General features: G+C 37.0%; 1 long non-coding RNA gene across 4 annotated transcripts in view; it reads left to right on the plus strand.

The window, feature by feature from the left end:
- Window positions 1–27,560, plus strand: part of LOC141371869 (uncharacterized) — a 201,420-nt gene that overhangs the window by 97,813 nt on the left and 76,047 nt on the right. Inside the window, exon 5 of one of the 4 annotated variants that reach the window (XR_012377152.1) lies at window positions 11,812–11,872. The exons of the other annotated variants lie outside the window; for them this stretch is intronic. This is a non-coding gene — a long non-coding RNA (uncharacterized lncRNA). Of the gene's footprint in view, window positions 1–11,811; window positions 11,873–27,560 lie in introns of those variants that run through there. 4 annotated transcript variants of the gene reach the window in all.

Below are 27,560 nucleotides of genomic sequence, written 5' to 3' on the forward strand. Positions count from 1 at the left end.
TCTCACCTGAGCTCCCATGCTTTTATAGATGATGTCAGCTTTTTTTTTTTTTTTTTAAGATTTTACTTATTTATTTGAAGGAGAGAGGGAGCACAAGCAGGGGGAGCTGCAGAGGGAGAGGGGGAAGCAGGCTCCCCACTGAGCAGGGAGCCCGGTATTGCTCAGTCCCAGGACCCTGAGATCATTACCCAAGCTGAAGGCAGATGCTTAACTGACTGAGCAACCCAGGCACTGGATGTCAGCTTTTTTAAAGATCTGATAATCTGCCAATCCCTGAAATCCACACTTCTCAAAAATCTGATCTAAAATCAGCATATGATTTGCTGGGGGAGATTGGGCCTGGCAGTGTAGCTATCTTGTTTTCAGGAAAGGAGTAATTGCATTGCTGAATATGAAGGCAAATATATAGAAGTTGAACTTAAAATACTGGTTTAGAGCTGCATGAAAGCTATAATGAAAGATTTTTTTCTAAACATTAAGAATACAGACAAGTAAGTGTTTATTGCAGAATTCAGCATTTTTTTAGATACTTCTAAATACCATATTTTGAATAACAGATTTGTTTCAACTAGTTAATTCATTGTTAGCCTCTCAATCAAAGAGAAAATGGATAAAAGAAGCAAGAAGGGAAAGGCCAGGAGAAGATTTAAGTAATCAAATTGTACATAACTGAAATAAAAAAAAAATAGAAAATACATTGCATAAGTCCATGTTAGAAGTCTTTTCCTTAAGCAATGATTAGTCAAAAATGTAAAATTATAAATAAATAAAATAGAGACAAATTAATAGATGAGTTTAAAATAGACTTAAGGAAATTTTCTTTTTTCTTTTTTAACATTTTATTTATACTTTGGAGAGAGACAGAGGGAGAGAGAGAGCATGAGTGGGGGTGTGGGGGAGAGGGAGAAGCAGGCTCCCTACTGAGCAGAGTCCAATGCGGGACTCGATCCCAGGATTCTGGGATCATAACCTGAGTTGAAGGCAGACACTTAACCGATTGAGCCACCCAGGCATCCCTAGACTTAAGGAAATTTTCAAATGGGTTTTGGGGTAGATTGTACAGCTAGAGTAAAAGAAGCCTTGTCCTTTCTTTTCATAAATGCGCTCAGGCTGAAATAGTCAGAAAAAGGAATTGGAAGTGGAAATTGCCAGTTTAGAAGATCTTTAATATGTGGTAAACATTTTCAAAGAATATAAAAAAAACAAGCAAGAAATAAAAACAAAGTTTGAGATAAAACTACTAGTTCCTGAAAAAAAAAAAAAGAACAAAAAGTCTTCTATTGTCTAAGAATGAAGAGCTCATAAATAAGGACACCTATTAGATCCTGTAAGGAAAATAGTCTTTGGAAGAGCCAGTGTCCCATATTATTCAAGAAACAAAAAGTCAACTCCAAAATATGTCCAGTGATGCTACTTCAAGGGAAATATTAATATCCAACAATTCCCTGTCCTTCTGAACTCATAAGGAGTATGATCTAGAAATATAGATGACCAACACTATAGTTTCTTATTTATTTGGTCTACTCTAGTTATCATTACTCTCACTACCATAGGCTATCAGTCCCCTTAGAGTATTGAAACCACTCAAGTAGTGGGGACTTATAACAATCCTAAGCCTTTCCCCTGACTAAACTTTTAAGTATTGCTTTGGGACCATTATCAGAACACTCTTCTTCTTTGTAACTCTCCCTGTGCACATGTAGTACAGATTTACTTTGCAAATAGAACTGCCAGATAGATTGTGTTCTAGAAGGATTTTCTAAAAGTCCCAGACAGTTCTTCCCCACACAATTAAATTATAGCTGATCTGAATTTACAGGTAATACACATATTATGTGTGATTCAAGAGAGAGCTGAAGAATTAAATATGGCTCTAGAATCTCTATGGAAAAATGACTTGACATAGGCAAGGTAACTGGAGCACAACTCATATTTCAGATTGATTTTTTTTTTAAAGATTTTATTTATTCATTTGAGATGCAGAGATACAGAGAGAGAGCATGAGCAGGGGGATAGTTAGAGGGAGAGGGAAAAGCAGGCTCCCCGCTGAGCCAGGAGCCCGATATGGGGCTTGATCCCAGGACCCGGGGATCATGACCTGAGCCAAAGGCAGACGCTTAACCATTCAGATTGATTCTTCAATATCCCCTTAGAACTGAAACCAAGGAAGGATGTAGGCCATTTATGAGTAGCTTAATAGAGAAAGGACTAATTATTATTTGTATCAGTTCTTATCACCCTTAAAATTTGAAAAAGTAGAAAGAACAAATAGAATATTAAATCTGAAGTTATCTAAATTATCAGATACCCTTGAACTGTGGCCTAAATCCTTAGCTCTTAACCCTGTGCTCTTCCCTCTCAAGAACTCATAGATTGTCTATGAACTGCTCCCTGACAGGCTCATGAGACTAGGAGTAGTTCCATCTAGATTTTTTTTTAATATGGTAAAATTTATGTAAAATGATGTTTACATTTAGCCATTTTAAAGTGTATAATTCAAGAGGGTACTAAGGATTATAAGGAAATATGATGAACAATTTTCTGTTAACAAATTAGGTAACCTGGATGAAATGGACATAATCATACAAAGGCATAAACTACTGAAACTGACTCAGGAAGAAATAGAAAATGTGAATAAGCAAGTATAGAGATTAAGACTCAGGGAAAGAGCATTGCATTTAGAGGGAACAGCAAAGCCCTAAGTGAGGAGAATACTCGGTGTGTTCAGAGAATGACAGGGAGGCTGCCATGGCTACACAGAGTGAATGAATGGAGTCATGTTGGGAGACTCAGTCAGAAAGATAAGGAGGTGAAGTATAGGCTAGGTTAAATTTCTATAACATCTTTAACTTCATATTCTAATGGATTAACAAAACAACAGTTTATTTCATGCTATTGCCATTTTGGATTTTCAGTGACTCTGTTCTACATGGTTTCTTAAGGACCTAAACTGATAGACCACTGACACGCTCCCTAATGTCCATCACCCATCCACCCCATCCCTCCCACCCCCCTCCACTCCAGCAACAGTTTGTTTCCTCAGATTAACAGTCTCTTATGGTTTATCTCCCTTTCTGGTTTCGTCTTGTTTCATTTTTCTCTCCCTTCTGCTATGATCCTCTGTCTTGTTTCTCAAATTCCTCATATCAGTGAGATCATATAATGCTTATCTTTCTCTGATTGACTTATTTCACTTAGCATAATACCCTCTAGTTCCATCCATATCATTGCAAATGGCAAGATTTCTTTTTTTTTCATGGCTGTGTAATATTACATTGTATATATATACCATATCTTCTTTATCCATTCATCTGTTGATGGACATCTGGGCTCTTCCCATAGTTTGGCTATTGTGGACATTGCTGCTATAAACATTGGGGTGCACGTGCCCCTTCGGATCACTACATTTGTATCTTTGGGGTAAATACCCAGTCGTGCAATTGCTGGGTTGTAGAGTAGCTCTATTTTCAACTTTTTGAGGAACCTCCATACTGTTTTCCAGAGTGGCTGCACCAGCTTGCATTCCCACCAACAGTGTAGGAGGGTTCCCCTTTCTCCGCATCCCCGCCAATATCTGTCGTTTCCTGACTTGTTAATTTTAGCCATTCTGACTGGTGTGAGGTGGTATCTCATTGAGGTTTTGATTTGGATTTCCCTGATGCCGAGCGATGTTGAGCACTTTTTCATGTGTCTGTTGGCCATTTGGATGTCTTCTTTGCAGAAATGTCTGTTCATGTCTTCTACCCATTTCTTGATTGGATCATTTGTTCTTTGGGTGTTGAGTTTGATAAGTTCTTTATAGATTTTGGATAGTAGCCCTTCATCTGATATGTCATTTGCAAATATCTTCTCCCATTCTGTCGGTTGTCTTTTTGGTTTTGTCGACTGTTTCCTTTGCTGTGCAAAAGCTTTTATCTTGAAGTCCCAATAGTTCATTTTTGCCCTTGCTTCCCTTGCCTTTGGCGATGTTTCTAGGAAGAAGTTACTGCAGCCAAAGTCAAAGAGGTTGCTGTCTGTGTTCTCCTCAAGGATTTTGATGGATTCCTGTCTCACATTTAGGTCTTTCATCCATTTGGAGTCTATTTTTGTGTGTGGTGTAAGGAAACGGTCCAGTTTCTTTCTTCTGCATGTGGCTGTCCAATTTTCCCAACACCATTTGTTGAAGAGACTGTCTTTTTTCCATTGGACATTCTTTCCTGCTTTGTCGAAGATGAGTTGACCATAGAGTTGAAGGTCCATTTCTGGGCTCTCTGTTCTGTTCCACTGATCTATGTGTCTGTTTTTGTGCCAGTACCATACTGCCTTGAGGATTACAGCTTTGTAATAGAGCTTGAAGTCCGGAATTGTGATGCCACCAGGTTTGCTTTTCTTTTTCAACATTCCTCTGGCTATTCGGGGTCTCTTCTGGTTCCATACAAATTTTAGGATTATTTGTTCCATTTCTTTGAAAAAAAGTTGATGGTATTTTGATAGGGATTGCATTGAATGTGTAGATTGCTCTAGGTAGCGTAGGCATTTTCACAATATTTGTTCTTCCATCCGTGAGCATGGAACGTTTTTCCATTTCTTTGTGTCTTCCTCAATTTCTTTAATGAGTATTCTGTAGTTTTCTGAGTACAGATTCTCTGCCTCTTTGGTTAGGTTTATTCCTAGGTATCTTATGTTTTTGGGTGCAATTTTAAATGGGATAGACTCCTTAATTTCTCGTTCTTCTGTCTTGGTGGTGGTGTATAGGAATGCCACTGATTTCTGTGCATTGATTTTATATCCTGCCACTTTACTGAATGCCTGTATGAGTTCTAGCAGTTTTGGGGTGGAGTCTTTTGGGTTTTCCACATAAAATATCATATCATCTGCAAAGAGTGAGAGTTTTGACTTCTTCTTTGCCGATTCGGATGCCTTTTATTTCTTTTTGTTGTCTGATTGCTGAGGTTAGGACTTGTTGTACTATGTTGAATAGCAGTGGTGATAGTGGACATCCCTGCCATGTTCCTGACCTTAGGGGAAAAGCTCTCAGTTTTTCCCCATAGACTATGATATTCACTGTGGGTTTTTCACAGATGGCTTTTATGATACTGAGGTATGTACCCTCTATCCCTACACTGTGAAGAGTTTAATTTGCTGGCATATAGTTGCTCATAATATATTCTGATAATTGTTTGTATTTCTCTGGTGTTGGTTGTGATTTCTCCTCTTTCATTCATGATTTTATTTATTTGGGTCCTTTCTCTTTTCTTTTTGATAAGTCTGGCTGGGTGTTTATCAATCTTATTAATTCTTTCAAAGAACCAGCTGCTAGTTTCGTTGATCTGTTCTACCATTCTTTTGGTTTCTAGTTCATTGATTTCTGCTCTGATCTTTATTATTTCTCTTCTCCTGCTGGGTTTAGGTTTTATTTGCTGTTCTTTTTCCAGCTCCTTTAGGTGTAGGGTTAGGTTGTGTTTGAGACTTTTCTTGTTTCTTTTCTTTTTTTTTTTAAAGATTTTATTTATTTATTTGACAGAGAGAGAGAGAGACAGTGAGAGAGACAGACTAGGGGGAGTGGGAGAGGGAGAAGCAGGCTTCCGCTGAGCATGGAGCCCGATGTGGGGCTCGATCCCAGGACCCTGGGATCATGACCTGAGCCGAAGGCAGCCGCTTAACCAACTGAGCACCCAGGTGCCCCACCTTTCTTGTTTCTTAAGAAAGGTTTGTATTGCTATATACTTTCCTCTTAGGACTGCCTTTGCTGCATCCCAAAGATTTTGAACAGTTGTGTTTTCATTTTCATTTGTTTCCATGAGTTTTCTTAAATTTCCTGGTTGACCCATTCATTCTTTAGTAGGATGCTCTTTAGCCTGCATGTATTTGAGTTCTTTCTGACTTTCCTCTTGTGATTGAGTTCTAGCTTCAAAGCATTGTGGTCTGAAAATACGCAGGAAATGATCCCAGTCTTTTGGTACCGGTTAAGACCTGATTTGTGACCCAGGATGTGATCTATTCTGGAGAATGTTCCATGTGCACTAGAGAAGAATGTGTACTCTGTTGTAAAGCCCAGACTCTTAACCACCTTTATAACTGTGCAAAAAACTAAGGAAGGAAAATTCTTCTAAATCTTGCACTTAATAAAAGTATAATTTATATTATTCTATAATTAACCTGAATGCATACCTACTTCATCTAAAATAATAATATCACAGTATCAGCCAACCAACAATTAGCTCTGTTTTGTGGTAAGTTTTGGTTTCTCAGTGATGGCTCACATATGACAGTCTGTATATTTTATTTTTTAATCTTAAGGTTAAGAAATTGAGCAAAGCATGTTTATCCTATTTCTTCTGAAGGTAAAAAGTAATTTCTGAGGCACTAAATACAAATGATTGGCCAATCACTTATAGAAGAGGAACCTCCCCTATCAGATTCTATAATCACATCTGGTTTTGGAGAAAAAAAAAAATCTCTGTTTAAAGAAACATTTTCCTATTAATATCTAAGGTTCAAGACTCCTTAGGTATGAAATGAAGTCCTGAATGGGGTTTGGCTAGAATTATTTAAATAATTATTTGCTTTTAAATCAAAAGTGTAAGGATTTGAAAGTAATTTCAAGGGATGGCTGTCAGTGGCTGTCAAACACTTTATGGACATGGAACTTAAATTTTCATAGCATTTCATTTCATAGAATTTTTATGTCAAGACCAACCAAAAATAGGGTGATAATTCATCTAGTTTGTATCATTAGAAGTCTTTTCTAAGACATATGCTCATAAGATGATTACAATTTTGAATCATGACATGAAATAGATGATTCATAAATTACACATGTATCTGCATTGTTACAAAATTGTTTTGCACTTTCTATGTACATAAGGTATTCTCAGTGTCCATAACCTACATTTCATTTTCAAAAGAAGCCAAAGTTTCAAAAAGAAGCCATGCATACCTTATCTTCATAGAGAGTTCATACGCATCCATTTATGTCTGCAATAAAGAAGGTGATAACAAATGAAAAAAAAAAAACCAATAAAGAAAACTACAAGTTTCTTATTTCCTTCTGGCCCCATGTAGTTACCCAGGTAAAGGGCTTTGTATAGCAGCAAGAATTGAATTCAATAGGCCTGTGTACTGTGAAATTTAGGATTAGAAATGAATTTAGGAAGACATCTGCTTTCAAGGGAATCTCATCCCTTCACTGTCCTAAACTTATGGCGTTTTCTGGCTGCCGTGTTCACCCTGTTTTTCCCCGGAGGACATTATTACTCTTCCTTCATGCCTGAAAAAGGAGAGTGGGTCACCAATTTTTGGTGTAAGTATTCCGGTTTTGAGAATCAGCTGAAGTTTGTGGTCACTTTCCCTAACAAAAGTATATGTAATTAAAGATATAATTGTTTATAAGTGATATTATGGCTCACATCTGTGGATCTCAAATTTCAACTTTAGGTAGATCACATTTATTCTTGGTCTTTGCAGATACTGTATCATTATTTGTATTATTTAGAAGACAAAAGTGGGATCTAAGTGGAATTATTTCAAGCAAAAGTACAAAAAATTTGAATTTCATGATATACATGTATGTAATTTCATTATACATAAAATTTCACTATACATAAAGTCTTATTCTATATTAAGTGCACTGGAGGTTTCACGAGCTCATTGAGTTGTAGCTGGAGGGTCCTTAGCAGGTGAGGTGGAAGTATGGATTATGGTGGACATAGCGCAGTTGTTTGACATGGATGTTTTAAAGGTGGTGATGGAAAGGTCTAGGGTTTGTTCGTGAGATGGGTAATTGAAGAGGAATAGAGGATAATATTATTTTAGGTTAGAAAATCAAGAAACTGAGGTCAGGGCATTACTTCGTTCATCCATATGGATTTTGAAGTGACTGAGAAGTGCTAACAGGTGTAGCGGTTGAAAGCCAGGGGAATGACAAGATGTTGGTTGATGGCAGCAACAAGATGAGGTAGTGGGTGGTAGAACCAGATGGTACAGACTTTAAAGATCTGTTTTTTTGTTTTGTTTTGTTTTGTTTTTATTTTTGTTTATTTGTTTCTGATGGAGGAAAAAGAAATAGTTTGGAAGTGGCAATGGGGAAGAAGAACAACAACTACTAATTTCTTGTGACCAAGGTGTATGGGTTATGAAAGTAAAGTATTTCTACTCAAGAGCAGTATTCTTAGGGAACAGCCAGGTTTCAGTTAACAAAACAATAACTCACCTTAATGAGTAGTTAAGATGTGTCAAGCTTTGTTCTCAGTGTTTTATAAGAAGATTAAAGGCATGCTCAGTAGGGTTTAAAATGGAAGGGATTTGTAGATCTCATATTAGGACTCAGTGAAAGGGTTTGTGAGGGAGGAAAGGATGATTGGATCATATTGGGTAGTATATGCCTATGGGGATAAAAGCCCTTAAGACTTGTACTTGTTACTCAAAGTGGGGTTCATGGAACTGCAGAGTCAACATCACCTAGGAGAGTTATTAGAAGTGTAGAATTTTATGTCTCTTCTTAGACTGACTGAACCAGAACTGCATTCATAAAATGTATTCCCCAGTGATGGATATGCACATTAAAGTGTGGGAGGCATTGCTTTAAAGGATTAATTGGTCTTTCAATTAAGAGGAATAACCTAATAAGAATTAGGAATTTAGAGGATGAGATTTTAGGGAGACTTATGAGAATACATGTCCACTTTTAAGAAACTTGTAAGTAAATCTTTGTGCATATGATGTCAGTATGTGCTGGGTACAAATAAAGGCATAACAGAAGCATATTATGGTGAGTTGACTTGAACATAGGCTGCCACTCCAAGGAAACTACTGATTCATTGGTAGTTGGCATTTACATGGACATCTCCCCCAGCTACAACAACACTACTCATTTGCTTTGTGGTTTGAGTGAGTGAGTGTGCTGGACTTGAGTAGAAATTTCCAAGGTGAAAGAAAACTGCCTATATGAAACTCTGACAATAATTAAAGGCTTGAAAATATTATGATAACCATTATCTTGTTTCTTTTCTCTACTTATCTCATCATTTAAACTTATTTTAGGAACAGCCTCTCTGAGCCTAGAGAACAGAATAAAGATTTGCCTTAGATTAACTTTTGTTTTTAGGGTATCTAACACAGTATTTAGCCATTATGGATACTTGATGGATATTTGCTTATAAAAACAGAAAAAAAGAAATTGTGGAATGCTTTCTATCTGTGCCAAAAGCATACCTCAAAATCTTTATATATAATCTGATAGTGTAGCTAATAAAAATGAAATAATTCTGATTTCTTTGCAAGGAATTACATCGTGATGAGATATTACAGTTAGATTCGTAAGATGAAGATACCAGACAAACCCACTACTGTATTAGGAAGTCCTTTTAGACCTTAAGAAATGCCAAATTGACTTTTAATTACTTGGACAATTACTGAAAATCATATAATCTTTGATTATTTTGGAATATGGATGATACTCTCCGGTTTTCTAGGAGCAAGATGATTTAAGATTTGGAAGGTGGCACATTTAATCAGAGGCTAATCCATTTTATATAAAATTGAGTAAGAATGTAGGAAAATGGAAATTTCTCAGTTACTTACAGCTACTAGAATTTAAATTATTTGAAAATAAATACATGTGACTCAATGACACAAGTGTACTCCTTTTCAAGAAAGAAACATTTGTTAAATTAAAAATCCTAGTGATTATGAGACAATGAAAGATAGTGAGTTTAATCCAAGAAAAGGAAGTGCTAAAATTTATTAAACACAGTTTGATAGATTGCATCAGTGGCCCCAATTAATTGCTTCCCTCTATCATGCTGTTTGTCCTGTATTTTTGTGGTCCCTCCTACTCTGACTCTGAGCTTGACTAAATGACTTGGTCAGTGGGATGCTATGCTACACAACACTTAGAAATGTGCATGATTGGGCTTGCTTTCTCTCCATCTTCTGCCTTCATCATGAGAAAGTGCCTGGGATAGCCTGATGGAGGATGACATGGAATAGAGTTGAGTCAGCCCAGTTGTCCCAGTGGAGGCTCAGACCTGTGAGAGAGCCCAGCCAAGTTTAGCAATGTGGCGTAGTCAACCCAAAGCTGGCAACTGACCATAGGTGAGCTCTGCCATTCACAGCTCAGATGAGCAGAATACCTAACCAATTAAAAGAATAATGAGCAAAAATAAATACTTATTTTTGTATGTACCTGACATTTTGTGGTTGTTTGTTATGCAGTACTATCATGGCAATAGACAGCTGATATAAAGAAAGGAATAGCATCCTACAGTTTATTTGCAAGATATTACACTTGTGTTTTGGTTTGTGTTCAGAAATTACACACACACACACACACATTCAAATGCAAGCACATGGATTCAGGCTGAGTAAAATTCCATTAGAATATTTTTAAATGTGTGAAAATAAGGAATAATAGAGAACATGATAGAAGTGGGAAAGTGGTTTCAATGCATGCATAAAAGAGATGCCTATTTTCAGTGAGACTTTGGGCTTCACATTTGCTTATATTTGTGCTGGTATATACCTCCTATATGGGGAACTCTCCCAATAGTGTTATTTCTGTCATACATGACATATATGTATGCTAACGGAGTCCCACTTATAATGAGTCCAGTGTGTTCAAGCTGTAGTAAGATCATTTGGTAATTATTGTTACTGATGTTATAAAATTGTACCTTAATGCTGATACGATGAAAACAATAATAGCTAACACATATAGCATTTATTATATGCCAGGTACTAGTCTAAGTTTTTTATATATGTTAAATCATGTCATCCTCATAGGAATCCACTGTAGTAGCTACAGTGACTTTCACCATTGTTGATGAGGAATCTGAGGCACAGAGTGGTTGAGTGACTTGCTCAAGTTCACATAGGATAGTAATTGGTAGAGCTGGGATTTGAATCCAAGTAGTCTGACTGTAGATACCACACTTGAACATGCTGCCTTTCAAATTTGTATTAGGGATATCTTTTCATTTACTAAAAGGAACACCCAAGTGAGGAGAGAGCACAAGTGAGGAAGAGTAGTATCTGTTATATTTGCTCAATATAAGACTGTTCTTTTTTTCCTTCTAAGTAATTTAACTTAGAAAATGAAATAATTTTACATGCCTTTGGTAAGAGGTCACTGATCAGGTTTCTTCAGGGTGATAATTCTTTCTTCTGTTTTTCTCACTGTTGTAGTTAGATGTGCTAATTTATATGGCTCATTTGTAATGTGTGATATAGCAGATTGGGTAGGAATAATAGGTAGGAATACAAGAGGAATAATGAAAAGACATAAAGTAGTTAGGATTAAAACCTTAAATCTATGATGAGACTATGTTAGGGATCTCATTCTTTAACCCAGTAGTTCTCTATTTTTAGTACACATATGACTCATCCTGCAGAAATCTGGATTTCACCTTCAGAGAGAGTCTAGTTCAACATGTTGAGATAGGTGAAGAAATCTGCATTCACAAAGCACATCAAGGCAGTTCTTATGCACATAGCTCTGGAGCAGCACTGTCCAATAAAACTCTCTGTGGTGATGGAAATGGAATGTCTATATCTGTGCCATCTACATTTAACACATGTTCAATTGAGGAACCAAAGTTTTAATTTTACTAAATTTAATCTTAATTTTAAGTAATTTGAATTTCAATTGTAATAACCACATGTGGCTAGTAGCTTTTGTATTGGACAGCTTTAGAGTAGGGGTCAGCAAATAATGCCCATTTATTTACATATTGTTTATGGTTGGTTTCACTGTACAAGAGCCAAGTTGAATAGTTGTAACAGATACCATATGGCTTGCAAGGCCAAAAATATTTACTATCTTTTCCTTTACAGAAAGGGTTTTCCATTTCCTGGTTTGGAGAGAAAGGAAACAATGCTCTGTAATCAGGGTTTTCTTTTGAAGGTAATGGGGAAGCAAAGAGATTTTTTTTTATAGGAGGTTGTGAATGGGTTGAATAATTTTATCTATTTTGCAAGGTGCTATCATGGGCAGTTTTGGTATATTTTATTAGAATCACAATAATCAAGACTTCAAATAACTGATATTTCAGACATTGCTTTTTTTCATGTCTTGGTATTCTTGGGCATATGTATAAGATTTTTTAAAAAAAGATTTTACTTTTAAGTAATCTCTACACCCACCGTGGGGCTCAGACCTACAAATCTGAGATCAAGAGTTGCACACTCCAGCAACTGAGGCAGCCACATGCCCCCGTATATATAAGATTTTGAAAATTGTCTTAAGGGCTTTGCCAATTCTATCATCTCCATAATTTTGGATCTATTTATATTGGTTGATTTTTCTCCTGGAGAGAGGTTGGATTTTCCTCCTTTTTTGTAAGCCTACTTATTTTTCATTTGGTGTTGACATTGTGACTTACTTTTTTGAGTGCTTGATTTTGTTAGATTCCTTTAAAGAGTGTTGGGCTTTGTTTTGGCATTTAACTTGGAATTAATTCTATCCTTTTGAGGCTTACTCTTAAGCTTTATAACGTTAGTTCTGGTAGTCTTTGTTCAAGGGCCATTTTAGCCCCACTAGTAAGGTAAGACACTTCTGAAGACTCTACCTTAGACCCTGCGTATTATGTAGTCTCTCTACTCTGGCAGGTGAGATGCCAACTATTCTCCACTGTGTTTTGGCTCTGGGAATTGTTTGGCCTATTAATTTCCAGTTCTTTTTTTTTTTTTTCCTGAGGTCTCGTAAGTTTTCATCAACACATGTATGGATCAGTACTCAGGGGCAGACACTAGAAAGGAACTCTCTTCAGGTCCCCAGAGCTCTTTGAGTAGTTTCTTCCCCTCCAGCACTGTGTCCTGCAAATTCTAGCTGCTTCAATTTTTTTGAACTCTGATCTTTGTTTCCTTAACTCAGGAAGACCTACCTGCTGGGCTCTGAGTTCCCCCATCTCTGCACTGCAGACTGAGAAATGCCTCCAGACAGAAAGCTGGGGCAATCATGGTGTTTGTTTAATTTGTTTCCCTTCACTCAGGAATCAGTTTCCTGTGCTGCTGATGTGTTGTTAATGTCTGAAAACAGTTATTTCAAATGTTTTGTGTGTGTCTCTAAATGTTTATAGTGGGACAGCAGTTCCCATAAGTTAATTCTTCATGGGCAGAAATTAAAGTAAAGTAATTAATATTTAAGTGGCTTAAAATATCTTTAATAACAAAATAAAATTAGTTTAAAACAGGAGCATGTATTTTTAAGTGTTTAATTATTTAGTTAAAACATTAATATAAAATTTAAATTATAAATTAAAAAAATTATAAACCTTTTAACCAAGTCAATAAGAAATTTTACATGTACAATTTGTTCCTCATTTTCCTTTTCATATTTATTCATGATCTGGAGGAGGAATACATTCTCTATTAATTCGAACTGTTCCTCAGCTTGAATGATTTGTCAAGGGAAAAAAATTCTTTCTATGGTTGTAGAAGGAACTATTCTTGTAAAACTAGCTGGTTCTCTGGCTGTTTTATAACAGTTCTTGAGTCTCTGGTGAATGTAGATGTTTTAGTAATTTCTTTTTATCAGTGAATCTCTTTAAAGTCTCATCAGCAAATCTATATTTTCCTGAGTGACTCACCTTTAACCTTCAAATCGATTCTAGTTATCATAATGGATGAATTATTATTGGAGTTTTATGTCTTAGTTAGTCTGCCATCGTAGTTCAAGTTTGACCCTAGAAGCAAGTGTGAGAACTTTGGCAAGGCAGTCAAGTATAGCCCATACTTCTCTTGCCTATTTGTCAAGAATTTCTAGAATATCTTCTCATACCTTTTTATATCATTAGCAGTTAGAAGCATAATTCCATAGTAATACTGTGACCTTTAATGTATCTTAAAAACCCTTTTAAGGTAACATTCAGTGTTTCAATGAAGTGTTTTAAGCATAATTAACATGTTCTCTAGATGGAAAAAGATGTTTAGTCATTGTTTCAGCCACCCTGATTTATTTTCTCCTTGGCATTTTGAAGGCGAAAAAAAATGATGAGATATATAATAAAAACAAATTTCTATTTTGTTGATTGATGGAGGTTTGTCAGTTTAAGGCCTATCTCTTAGCCAACTGAAAAGGATGGAACCTTCTGTGAAAGGGATACTGCAGCTGAAATAGATCAATGAATTGGAGACTAACGGTTCAATTAAGATGCTGAAGTCTGAGATTGGACACCAGTGTGAGCTTATAAATCTTACAGCTGCTATATTATTGCAGCAATGTTCCTACTGAGGAACACTGAAAGGAGGGGGAAAATAAGATACAGTACAGGAGAGAACAGATCATGGAATGGTCATGAAGAGTTTAAGAACCAGAGGAATGATAGAAACCCACTTCAATCTAACTTAATTCACTGAAATCTCAGCTGACCTGAAATGACTATTGAGACAATGTATTTAATTTGAGATAATGTATTCCACAGGGTAGACATCTGTAGAATACTCTGTTGGATGTCACTTATGAAACTAATGTTTATAATATAATAGCATTATATACTACCACTTTTTCAATTTTTGTTTTTGTTTTTTTAAGTAGGTTCCATGCTGGGCGTGCAGCCCAATGCATGCCTTGAACTCATAAACCTGAGATTAAGACCTGAGCTGAAATCAAGGGTTGGATGCTTAATTGAGCCACCCAGGCACCCCCCACTTTTACAGTTTTATATCTATCTATCACCTATCTCTGTCTTTATGGCTCTCTATCTAGTGGGAAAGAAGATATCAGGGGGAAATTTTTATTTACTTTATTCAGCATTCCTCTTGTTCTCCTCAGAGTGCTTTGTATTCCTCAGAAGTGCCGTGGGAACATTATTTAAGCGTGTCCTGATATGTGAAGCCTCTAAAGGAAGAATTTACTTTTGTAACTTAAAGCATGCACATATATGAATATATGTGATTGAAGGTATGAAATTGTTCATATTCAACCAGTTTTGACCTACAGAAATAGCAATTTCATATGATTCAAGCTGGTATTAAGCTCACATATGAAAATGTTAAAAACAAAAATGTTTGGTATTTGCCAAAATGGTAAATACACTTGAGTCTGAGTTGGTGCTATTTCTAGATAAAGAGCCAATAGCTTAGCTCCTGTATCTTGCTTTATGCTTTGGACTAAATTGAAGGACTAAACAACCTCAAACAAATCATCCCTCCCCCAAATACAGAAGTTTCACAAACTGCTTCCAAACCACCTTGGATTTTCTGTGTGGATCGTCCCAACTTGATTTCTAAAGAACTCCTCATGTTCTCTTTCATTTTCTAGTTTAAGAGTCAGATTAACATAAGAGTCAAAGATTCCCATTACTCCCTGCCATTTTTCTGTTTCATTGTTTTTTGGATAAATAGACCTGTGAAGAAAAATAAATATCTTAAAATTTTCCGTTGTAATTGTTGATTTTTAAATTTCTTTTAATTTTTTCTTTATTCTGTCAATGTTAACTTCGTATATTTTGAAATTATGCTTTTCTTTTAAAAAAAAGATTTCATTTATTTGAGAGAGAGCGAGCACATGCAGGGGGAGTTGCAGAGGGAGAGGGAGAAGCAGGCTCCCTGCTGAGCAGGGAGCTCCACACAGGGCTCGATCCCAAGACCTTGGGTTCATGACCTGAGCAGAAGGCAGATGCTTAACTGACTGAGCCACCCAGGCACCCCTGAAATTATGTTATTAAGTGCACATGTTTAGTATTTCTATACTTCACTGTTGAATGAATCCTAAATCATTATTATTTTTTCAATTTTGGTAATACCACTTGCCTTAAAGTCTACTTAGTCTAATGGTAATATAGGCATACCAGCTTTTTTTTTTTTTAAGATTTTATTTATTCATTTGACAGAGACAACGAGAGAAGGAACACAAGCAAGGGGAGTGGGAGAGGGAGAAGCAGGCTTCCCATGGAGCAGGGAGCCTGATGCGGGGCTCGATCCCAGGACCCTGAGATCATGACCTGAGCCAAAGGCAGACGCTTAACGACTGAGCCACCCAGGCATCCTTCATACCAGCTTTCTTATTGCAGTGTTTACAAAGCACATTCTTTTCTTTACTTTTACTTTCATCTATCTTGGTCCTTTTTTATAAAGCAAATAGAATATATTTAAGTTTGTTTTTAAAAATCTAGTTGAACAATCACTGTCTTTTAATTGGAGTATTTGGTATATTTACATTTAAGGTAGTAATGTGGTTCATTTCACATCTACTGTCTTGCTCCTAATTTTTTATTTGAAGAGTCAGTCCTTTTTCCCTTTCGTCTTGCTTTCTGATCTTCAGAGAGTTTAAAGAGGGTGTTGTATAATTATATTTGTGTACCAGAAAGATCACATAGCAGTTTTGGAGGGAGCTGTTATTTGGATAAAGGGACAAGTCAGCAGGCTATGGGTAGTGAAATGATGGTGGCCCAAGTGAAGGCACTGATTATAGGAATGAGAGGAGGGACCATGTTTGAGACATATTTTATAGGGAGATTCTATAAGACTTGGGTGTTGACTGGAGATGGGAACTGAAAGAGAAGTCTAGAATAATTTGTTTTCTTCTTGCCTTCCTTTGTTCATGTCTAGTGGTCTCAACATGTTGGTCTCAGTAAGTTGGATCTTACCCAGTTGTGTGGAAACTCCACCTAGTAGTTGATACCTACCCTACTGCCATGACCTAACTGTAGAATCCTGGCAGTGCCACCTTTTTCCTCAAAGATCCACCATCATTACAGGACTGTTTCTGAGCTATCTCACTGCTTTTCTCCATAAGCATAGAGGGCAGTGCTGAGGAGGTGGATTCCACCAATGTCTTTGACAGTCAAATTGACTTTCTTAAGGAGCTTTCTCCCCCAAGGTTTTATTCATCAAGGTATCAGAGTATTTCATCAGAGGTAATTAAATGCAGCAACTCCAAATTGCCTCAAGCGGGAGACATTGGAATGCACTATACAGGTTTGTGTGTTCCCAGCATTAAGCATCCCAAGAGGAGAAAAGAAAGCCTAATCTGTCAGCAGTAGCCATACAATTCTTGGTCCCAGAGACTCATATTAATACAGTGGCTGCCTTTGGCCCAGATGTCTGATTTTGTAAGAAGCCTTGGGGGGATTTTTAAATATATTTGTTCTCATGAAAATGTTAGCAATTGGTTAAGTAAGGCTGGAGCCAGGAAAATTCATTTTTCAGTTTATTTGGAGATTTTATTTTAAAGTCTCTCAGTGTCTTAGAGCTATCTGCCTCAGTATTTATTTAGGCTAATAATATAATTTCTAATTTTTATTTAAAGGGATATCTCTGGAGTTTTGCCCTATGAAGATACTTGGATTATTTTGGAATGTGGACTAAATGTTGCTGCCAAGAGGCTACTGTTTTGGTTTATATGCATATGATTTCAAAGGAATTAATAAGTCCCCAAGAAAAATAAGTGGTGGAATGAGCCCATCTTCATACATGGGAATTTTGTCTTCAGCACAGCAATGGTGTTGTTGTGATTTAGTGAAATAAATATCGGATGTGTTCCTCCCAAACTTGAGGGGGTGTAGCTTGTTCACCTCTCTGTTTTGGTATAATACAGATAAAATATCTACTACTTCAGAGTAAGAAAGAAAATAGGGGCTCAAGTTATATGAGTAAGTTGCCCTAGTCCAGACACCTTGGTTGCAAGGAACAGAAATTTGCTACCTAGATTTGTCCAAGTAAAGTAGGGGCTTATTTAGAAGGCTAAAGGAAACTCTCTTACATCAAAGAACAGAACCCATCCCTGGTTGGGACTCACTGGCCTGGAGCTGCATTCATGGAGACTCTGGAGCCCAGTTGCTGCAGGTCATGAGATTTCATGCTGATGTTTGGCTCTTAATATGACTTTGCATTCCCTCTGTATTTGTGTCCTTTTTGTTTCTCAGGCCTGGTGAAATCACATATGGAGTTGGAAGTAAGCAGGAGAAAAAAAGCTGTGGCTGGTGACTTGGGGAGGGCTGAATACAGAACGGTCAAAGAAAAAGGTTTTGGAAGTAAGCAGGAGAAAAAAGGTTGTGGCTGGTGACTGGGGGAGGGCTGAATACAGAACAGTCAAAGAAAGAGGTTGAGATTGGTTCTAATTGAGGCATATTGCTTTTCAATAAAAGAGTTTTTATAATAATGCTAACATCTACCTGAATGAGCCATAATGCTAAACATTCTACCCATTTTTTCTTATTTAATTCTGAAACAGTTATTGAAAGTTGAAAAGTCTATACCTATTTAAAAGATGAAGAAACTGGAACTCAGACAAAGAAGGCAAATGATTGACCTGAAGTCACATTGCAATAAATGCTGGAACCAAGATTCAAATTCATGTCTGTCTGACTTTAAAGACTAAGCTTCTTAACCCCTATGCAATATGGTGAATTTGCCTTAATTAAAATTTACTCTTTGGAGGGAATTTTGCCTGTTTTACCCAAAGAGAGGAAGGAAGAATAATACAAGAGTCTCCAATTACAGTATTTTGGAATCTGACCTGACAGTGTTGGGATAGTCAGGATAACAGAGTAAGTTGTACTACCCGCTGTAACAAGCAACTCTAAAACCTCAGTGGCATAAGACATTAAGTGCCTATTTTTTATCACTCTTTGTGGGCCCAAAGCAAATATTCCTGAGTGTGACCGTCTAAGGTAGCTATTCCTGCATAGGTGACTCAAGAATCCAGGCTTCTTTCGTTTTCTACCTCTACCATTTTCGACACATTTTCTCCGAAGTCACTAGAGAAAGGGGAAAAGTGAGTGGTCTTAACTGCTTTGTCCTGGAAATGTCATTGTTGCTTTTATTCACAGTCTCTTGGTAAGAATTAGGCACCTGGCACTATCTAGAAAAGATATGGTGAATATCTGATCAGTTTCTGCCACATCAATGTGTAACTTAGAAGTATAGTTTTAAACTTCTAAGTGTACGATGGTTTTCTAATCGTATTTTTGTTATTCTAATGTAATTGGATTGTATGAATAAAATGTAATCTGTAAAAGTAATAATCCTTTGAAGCTTATCAACATTACTTTATGACCCTGTATTCATTTTTCATAAATATCCCACTTATGCTTCAACAGTAGGTGTATTTCACCATTTGCGGCACTAGTGTTCTAAATATGTCCATTAGTTCAAGCTTATTAATTGTTGTTAAAATTATCTGAATTCTTTCTTTATTTGCATGTTTGAGAGAACTGGGTAAAAATCTCCTATCATAGTAGAATATTTATTTCTCTTTGTAGTTCTGCTATCTTTTTTTTATATTTTCTGGCATTCTGTAAAATATTTCACAGCTGTATTACATAGTGGCATATATGTATAATGGAATATGATTCAGTCTTAAAAAAGAAAGAAATCCTGCCATATACACCAGCACGGATGAACCAGGAGGGCATTATGCTATGTAAAATATCAGTCACCAAAGGACAATAGTGAATGATTCCACTTATATGAGATATCTAAAATAATTAAATTCATCAAAGTAGAAAGTGGAATGGTGGTTACCAGGGGCTGGGGGGGGGGGGGGGGGGGGGGGGGGGGGGTCGGGAAATGAAGAGTTGCTTGCTATTCAATGGGTATAAAGTTGTTGTTATGCAAGATGAGTAAGTTCTAGAGATCTGCTTTATAACATTGTGCCTATAGTTAACAATACTATATTGTGCACTTAAAGTCAGTAGATCTCATGTGAAGTGTTCTTAACATAAAGAAAGAAAGAGAAAGATTGAAAGAAAGGGAGGGAAGGAAATGCTAAAAAAGTATTATATAAGTCATAAGTGGGTGATCAAAATTAAATGATTAGGACATAAATATTAAATTTAGATATGGGTACAATCTAATTTAAAAAATACAGTGATTTGAAGATGTTGGAAGTCAATTTGTCTTTCACATACTAGCCCTGTGGTAAGTGGAACAGTTGGAAAAGTGGATCCATACAGTCACTAAATAGAGACTAAATAGTCACAAAATAGGGACCTAGGTTTCTTTTCATTTGTTTGTCCATTACCCATGTGGTGTTGTCTATTAGTAGGGACAAAACAGGGGTAATGGGTGTGTCCATGCTCAGTTCCTTGAAAGGGGAAAAGAAAGAAAATTGTTACTTCTTAACTCAAATCACAATACTGTTACTGTGTCAAGTAGTCAGCACTTGATTGGAATTTATCCATATATTTGGTTCTTTCTATCTTATTTTTATGTTTTCTGTGCTCTTCATTCTTTGTTTCATCTCAGACTTTCAATCTCTAAGATCTTTAATTCTGTCTGAAAATTATCATTTAGGATGTTCTTCCAGTGTCATGTTAGTTTCAGGTGTACAGTATAATGATTCAACAATTCTATACATTTCTCAGTACTCATCAAGATAAGTGTACTCAATGTACCCTTAATTTTTTTGGAATGTTTTTGTTTTTCTGAAAAAGTCTTTATTTTAATCTCATTCTTATAAGACATTCAATTTCTCAATCCTATTTATGTCCAGACTGGGTAAGATTTCTTGTGTTGTGTCAAATTAAGCCACAGTTTCCACTCCTGATGCCATAAAATTCTACGTGACAGTCATTTTCTCTCAATACCTTTGAATATATTGTCCCATTTATCCTCTGGCTTCATTGTTGCTGTTGAGAAATCGATCCAATCGTCATTTCTTTGAAGATCTCTTTCTTATTCCTGACAACTTAAAACATTTTTTTGGTTTTGCTTTTGTTGATAGCAGTATTCTTCAAATTCAGTAAGATGAGGTTGAGTGTGGATTTATTTTTATTTACCTTGGTTGGGTTTTACTGGATTTTCACAGTCTGTAGATTGATATTGTATAGTCACTTCTGGAATATTCTCAGCTTCAGCTATCACCTCAGCCCTGCTTTTACTTCCCTCTCCATCTGGAAATGCCAAAGTGCCAATTAGATATATGATAGATGGGGCGCCTGGGTGGCTCAGTCGTTAAGCATCTGCCTTCGGCTCAGGTCATGGTCCCGGGGTCCTGGGATCCAGCCCCGCATCGGGCTCCCTGCTCAGGGGGAAGCCTGCTTCTCCCTCTCCCACTCCCCCTGTTTGTGCTCTCTCTCTCACTGTGTCTCTCTCTCTGTCAAATAAATAAATTAAATCTTAAAAAAAGATATATGATAGAAATTACAACTTTTATTGCTATCTTAAATATTTTTCATATTTTCTATTTCTTTGTTTCTGTATTGCATTCTGGATAATCTTTTCAGAAATATTTTCCAGTTCTATAAATTCCCTCTCCAGTTGCATCTTATCTTCTATTAAATTTGTCCCTTGTGTTTTTTTTATTTAAAGATTTTATTTATTCATGAGAGAGGGAGAGAGAGAGAGAGAGAGAGAAGCAGAGGGAGAAGCAGGCTCCCAAGGATCAGGGAGCCTGATGGCGGGACTCGATCCCAGGACCCCGGGATCATGACCTGAGCCAAAGGCAGACGCTTAACCATCTGAGCCACCCAGGCGCCCCTGTCCCTTGTGTTTTTAATTTCAGTTGTTATAGTTCTTATTTTGAGAAATTCTTTTTCTTTTTTTTTTAATTTTGGTAATTTAAAACAGTTTCTTATTTATATTTTAATTACCCTTCTAATGTATTTAAGTATATAGAACATGTTTATGATAAACTCTTAAGGGAGGTTTTTACACCATCTGGTTTATACAGGCACTTTTCTTATAGTCCTTTGGCAACTGATTTCAGATTTCCCTTTGGGGTTTCAGTTTTAGAAGGGGCAGGAAGTTGATGTCTCCCCATCAAATCCCCTCACCTTGGATATGCCCTTAGATATGTCTTCTATTTGTAGAAACCTGAAGGTCTTGAGAACCAAGGACAAAATCACCTGTATTAGGCAAATGCTCTCAGGGTAGAAGCTAGCTTCAGTGATAGGCTTATACCCATGGATTCTTCTTCACTTTGTTTTTGACCCCAAGTATTTCTTTCTTTCCATATCATTAGTAGATTAAAAAGTTTTACAAAAAATTTCTTCCTGCATTTTTTTTTTTTAGCTCTTTTCAATAAGAGGATTGTTACTGGATAAATTGTGTCTCTTAAAATTCATATGTCCCTTTAAATTCATAAATCCTAAGGAACTGGTACTGTGACTGTATTTGGTGATAAGGCCTTTAAAGAGGTAATTAATGAAGTCCTATGGGTGGCCCCTAATCCAGTATGACTGATGTCTTTATAGGAAGAGGAGATCAGGACACAGACACACAGAGGGAGTATCATGTGAAGACACCATGATCAAAAGAAGTTAATCATCTATAAGCCAAGAGAGGCCCTCAGAAGAAGCTGATTTTACTGACACCTTGATTTTAGACTTTTTGCCTCTAGAGCTGTGAAGAGATTTAAACAAATTTCTTTTGGTCAAGCCACCCAAGTTTTTGTACTTTTATATAGCAGCCATAGGAAACTAAGACCAGGATCTTTCCGTATATTTGAAATGGTGGTCTTTCTGCCTTTGTTTAAAATAGTCTCTAAAATTAAAGTTGACCATCATAACACATCCCTGGAACCAGAAGAATCCAGAATATTCTATTTTTTGTAACATTTTAAAAGATCATTTAAGTTAAATTATAGAACCATCAGTATTATATTTATCTTCCGCTTCTTTTTCAAGACTTGAATATCGTTTCTCTGTAGCCTGGTCAGATTATGGATGGAATAACAGCAGTAATTTCAGAAATCCTCTCATTCCTGTTTACTGATGTTCAAAAAATTTAAACCTATTTGACCATTATTTTTGTACATTCCACTGTCATCTGCAAAAATTTGGATGAAGGGATAATATGAATTGGAAGGAGTATGATGATTCTAAGAACACTTTCTTTCCAGGTTTAGCCAGTTCCCATTTGGGCTTAAATAGGAGACTGAGTAAATATCCACAAAATTTCATCTAGGTAATTTGAAATCTTAAGCATGGGGCCAGTACCTACCCCCATAACATCATGGAAGTCATATAATAAATCTTTAGGCAAGGATATCTCTCTCATTTTTTCTTGTTGTATGCCAAGTTAGATGAAGACTTAACCTGCTTGCTTTATCTTGTAATGTGCATCTTCATATATATTGTATTTCATTGTTCAAGGTGCACATTCTCTGTCCTGACCTTTGTGTGTGTGTGTGTGTGTGTGTGTGTGTGTGTGTGTGTGTGTGTGTATACACACATATATATATGTATATATATATGAGATTTCTGAATCTCTTGGCAGTCTTGATCTTTCTTTTTCTTTTTTCCTTTTTTTAAAGATTTTATTTTATTTATTTTATTTGAGAGAGAGAGAGCACAAGAGGGGGTGCAGTCAGAGGGAGAAGCAGACTCTCTGCCGAGCAGGGAGCCCAATGCGGGACTCAATCCCAGGACTCCAGGATCATGACCTGAGCCGAAGGCAGTCGCTTAACCAACTGAGCCACCCAGGTGCCCAGTCTTGATCTTTCTTGATGCTGGGGAATTTACCTGGGGTATGCTTTTAAGCTGACAGGCGTCTGCTAGAAATCATTTTCTCACTTAATTACTGAAAAGGCCCTTCAAATGTAATTTGATACTAAATTCCTATACTATAATGTACGTTTCACTTTTTAAGAACACCAACACAATGGACAAATGTTTTCCATCAAATATGTTTGATGACTGATATTTTGGTTTGCCAGTATAATGAAATGAGATTAGTGCTGCCAGATTTGCTTCTCCTCCCCACCCCCCCTTCATTTTTGTTTAAAGAAATGACTGGTTAAATTACTAGGATTGGAGAAATGCAGCTGCTTTCTTTATGTGCTGCATAATTTTGCTCTCTTGATTTCCTGGTTTACTTGGCAAGGTTTCTAAGTCAATGTTTAAATAGGAAAATGTCCTGACCAACTGAAAAACCCTTGTGGTTCCTAAATACATTTATGAAGCAACAGTTGATAATTTCCCAAATAAGACAGTATTATAGTTGCTTGAAATGTGTAACTTATGCTTCTCTGGGGATCAGGACATTTTTAAATTTTGAATTGTTTTCTTGGTTGGGGCTAATTGCTGGTGCTACCTTTTAGAATTTAAAGTCTAAATAATATCAGCTTAAGTTAGAGAAATGGCAATTTTCAAGATAAACAGTTTTTCAAGAAGGCTTTATAGCAGTTGGTTAGGAAGAGGCAGGACATAGGGTGGAGGAAGTTTCTTAGAGGAATTAAAGCTGATGATCTTTGACAGGCTAACATTTGTGAACTTTGTTCATTTCTGCCTCCTTAGGATCCATAATAATAAACTTTCAACCAACATACTGGCCAAGACATTTCCATTTTGATAGCCAAATCAATTGGTTGTGCTGATAGAGTTTCTTTTTAGATGGAAGTAAGCCAAATTTTTCTTTTTAACTGTTGAAGCGGACAATCCTGACTAGCTTTAAAAAAGGAAGTTGTAACTACAAACTACTTGTTTTTCCCTACTGACGCAGAAGAGGGTGACTCTACCCTCAACTCTGCTCATTAATTATGCCCCTTACCATGCTTGGCAATTGGATATTTGAGTCGTTCCCTCTCTTGGCCCTTTCTCCTGTCACTGTCCTGATTAACTTGTGTCAAGGGGGAAATATGATCAGGTAATCTTGGCTGTAGCTATGTGACTCATCTGCTGGTTGGACAGAATCAGAAACAAGTGAAAATGTCTATTACTCTACTTGCTGTCTTTGCCAGGCTGCCTGAAGAGTGCTAGAAGGCTGTAAATAACCCTTGGCTCATACTTGAGTCCTCCTTCTTTTAGGTCAGACTCTTGGCTGATGTGCAAACCTTGCTGTCAACATAGAATCATGAGCCTACCTCTAAACCCCTTGATACAAGAGGAGTTCTGCCTGATGGTCTCAGTTTCACTGAAGGTGACATGACCGCTGGCTTAGGCCACAGGATGTTCTGCACTGATGAGAGTCTAGGCTTGTTATGTGTGTCAGCTGTGGGCTTAGATAGAGCTTAGCAAGTAAATTCCAGGAGAGGATTCACTGTGGAAACTATGTTGAGTATGAATACTCTTTAAAGCCCTTTAAGTCAGGGTTTTATTATATGACACTGTGTCCGTGTGAAAGAGTTCACATTAGAGAGGGAAGAGCAAGAAGGGATGAACAGTGAAAGGTGGTATGTATGTGTTTAAAAAAAAAAAAAAGTTCTGGTGTAGTCCTGCTTCCCAACTATGTTTGGAAGCTTTCAGGCTTTGTGGATGAGGGTAGATACCAGACCACAGATGTTGCATCTTGCTTTTTTACAACACAGTTGAATAAGCACTGAATAATTGGGTGGTTTGTGGTAAGCTGTAATTATAGACTATGGTTCCGTTTGCAAGAGGAAAATATTTGGACCTGATTAGATGCCTAAAGCATCCAATAAGTTACTAAAATATAAAAGTGACTTCAAAAGATGACTATTACAACTTTAATCTAGGTCACAATAGAGACTAAAAACCAACAGCCAACTTTTAAAATATTTTGCTTGTTCTTGCATCCTCGTTATTTAACCTGTTTGGCTAAAGGTTAGTATTTGGAATATGAGAACTGAATGTTGAGTGAAGATATAGGCCTGTACATTGCCCCCTGATGATATTTAAATTTCATGTTCTCATCAGGTGCTATGTAGAGGGATAGTTGTTGATTTATGAATGATTCTTACATGCTTGTCTAGCCTTCTCCCCTACACTTACTCCATCTCCTCTCACTCTGCTGCCCTAGTCTTCTGTCCCAGTTCTAACCTCTCATTGCTCAGCCCCCTCCCACGTCATGTGTGGGAATTCCTGCTTCTGGTCTCAGGAATTCCTTCCTATCAGTAGGTTGGAACTAGAAGTCCTGACCAGGACCACTACTACACTGCACAATTGCAGGAGGCAGCACTCATATAGAGTATGGTGCGAATGGTTTTCCCTGGAGTTGTACAAAACACCTGGCCCTGCTCTCACTTGTGGTTTCCTTGGTGGCAAGGAGGTATGGAATGGGCCTACCAGTGCCCAGCGTCACTGCTACAACTCAAGTCGGTGGCCCTGGCTTGCCTAGATGGAACTCAAATTTCTTGTTGAATAGGTTCTACAGAACTCATTGTAGTCTATGATCTGGGGACATTATGGGGTAAAAAAGAATTACATGGGAATCTGTATGGGTCTGGGCAGATGGGATCCAAGTTTCAAGCAACAAATTTAGGTTGGAAATTTTGGAATATCCCTCCTTGGTAATGTGGTTGTTCCCTGTGATAAATGCATCTGGTTCCTCTTCTGTGTGCTGGCTTTTTTCCCCCCTTTAATTGAATTTTATTACTACTCCTATACATAATAATATTTTAGAGAAATGCATAAATGTGACATCATATATACTGGTGTGTTGTGGGTTTGGGGGAGCATTTTTTCTTTTTTCTTTCCTTCCTTCCTTCCTTCTTCCCTCCCTCCCTCCCTCCTTCCTTTCCTTTGTTCGTTTGTTCCTTCCTTCCCTCCCCTTCCTCTCTCTCCCTCTCTCTCTTCCCCCTGCCCTTTTGGCTTGGCTCACCCCTACCTCTATTCTGCCCCTACCCTGAGTGATTTATTCCTCTCACTCCCTGTATCCCTTGAGAGCCCAGGCCAGAAACCGTGTATGTTTCTCCTGTCTATTCTTACATGATTGCAGAGAAATATATGCTGCACACATACTCATATGTCTGCTCATATAACCATATATAAATATAATACAGTTTTTGGTTAATATTTCTCTTTCTTTTAAAAATATTGTATTATATACCCTTTTCTGCACCAGGTATTTCTTCTTAATGGCTGTACAATAGTTTCGTGGTGTAGATAGATGAAAGCTACCCTGTGGATGGACGTTCACTTTGTTTCCTGTTTTGATAGTGTTGCAACAAACACTCTTCTTCATCTTTGCTCATATTTCTTGTGGTTAATAGTACTCAGATAATGGTACTTTCATTCACATAGGGTGGATCCCTAGGAGTGACTTGGCTCTGTTGAAATACATGAGGATTTTTAATTTAAATATAGATATTGCCAGGTTGTTTTCCTCAAAGTCTTTAATATTTCACTCATATTCTCACCAGCCATGTGGGGAAGTACTTTCGCCCCATATCCCTGGCAGCAATATGCATTATCAGACTTTTTCATTTTTGCCTGTCTAATATCTTCTTGTTATTTTAATTTGAATTTTCCGGACTGCTAGTTTGTTGTAATATATTTCTTGGTTTTGCTTTTCTCTGAATTGCCTATGCTTCCCATCTTGCCCATATTTCTATTGGGTTGTTTTTCTATGTTGTAAATTTAGAAGATAATAAGTATATTATAGATATAAATGCTCTGTTTCCCCCATTGCATGTGTTTTTTTTCTCACATTGGTTTTTTTATTTAATAGATATTTTGCTGTTTTCATACACATTTGAAAAACATGGAGCCAAATAGGTCTCTTTGTTTTTATAGTTTCTTAATGTCTAATCTTGGTTAAAAGGGTTTCCTCCACCTAGATTGTATAGCCTGTAAATAGCTATATTTTCTTTTCTTTTTTAAAAGATTTTATTTATTTATTTGAGTGAGGGAGAAAGGAAGAGGGAGAGCATGAGCAGGTTGAGGGGTGGAGGGAGAGAGAGAAGCAGGCTCCCCTCTGAGCAGGGAGCCTGATGCGGGGCTCAATACCAGGACCCGGAG

The sequence above is a fragment of the Callorhinus ursinus genome, unplaced genomic scaffold (genome assembly GCF_003265705.2).
Source record: "Callorhinus ursinus isolate GAN/ISIS: 27379988/994484 unplaced genomic scaffold, GSC_fseal_2.0 scaffold113, whole genome shotgun sequence".
Taxonomy (NCBI): Eukaryota; Metazoa; Chordata; class Mammalia; order Carnivora; family Otariidae; genus Callorhinus; species Callorhinus ursinus.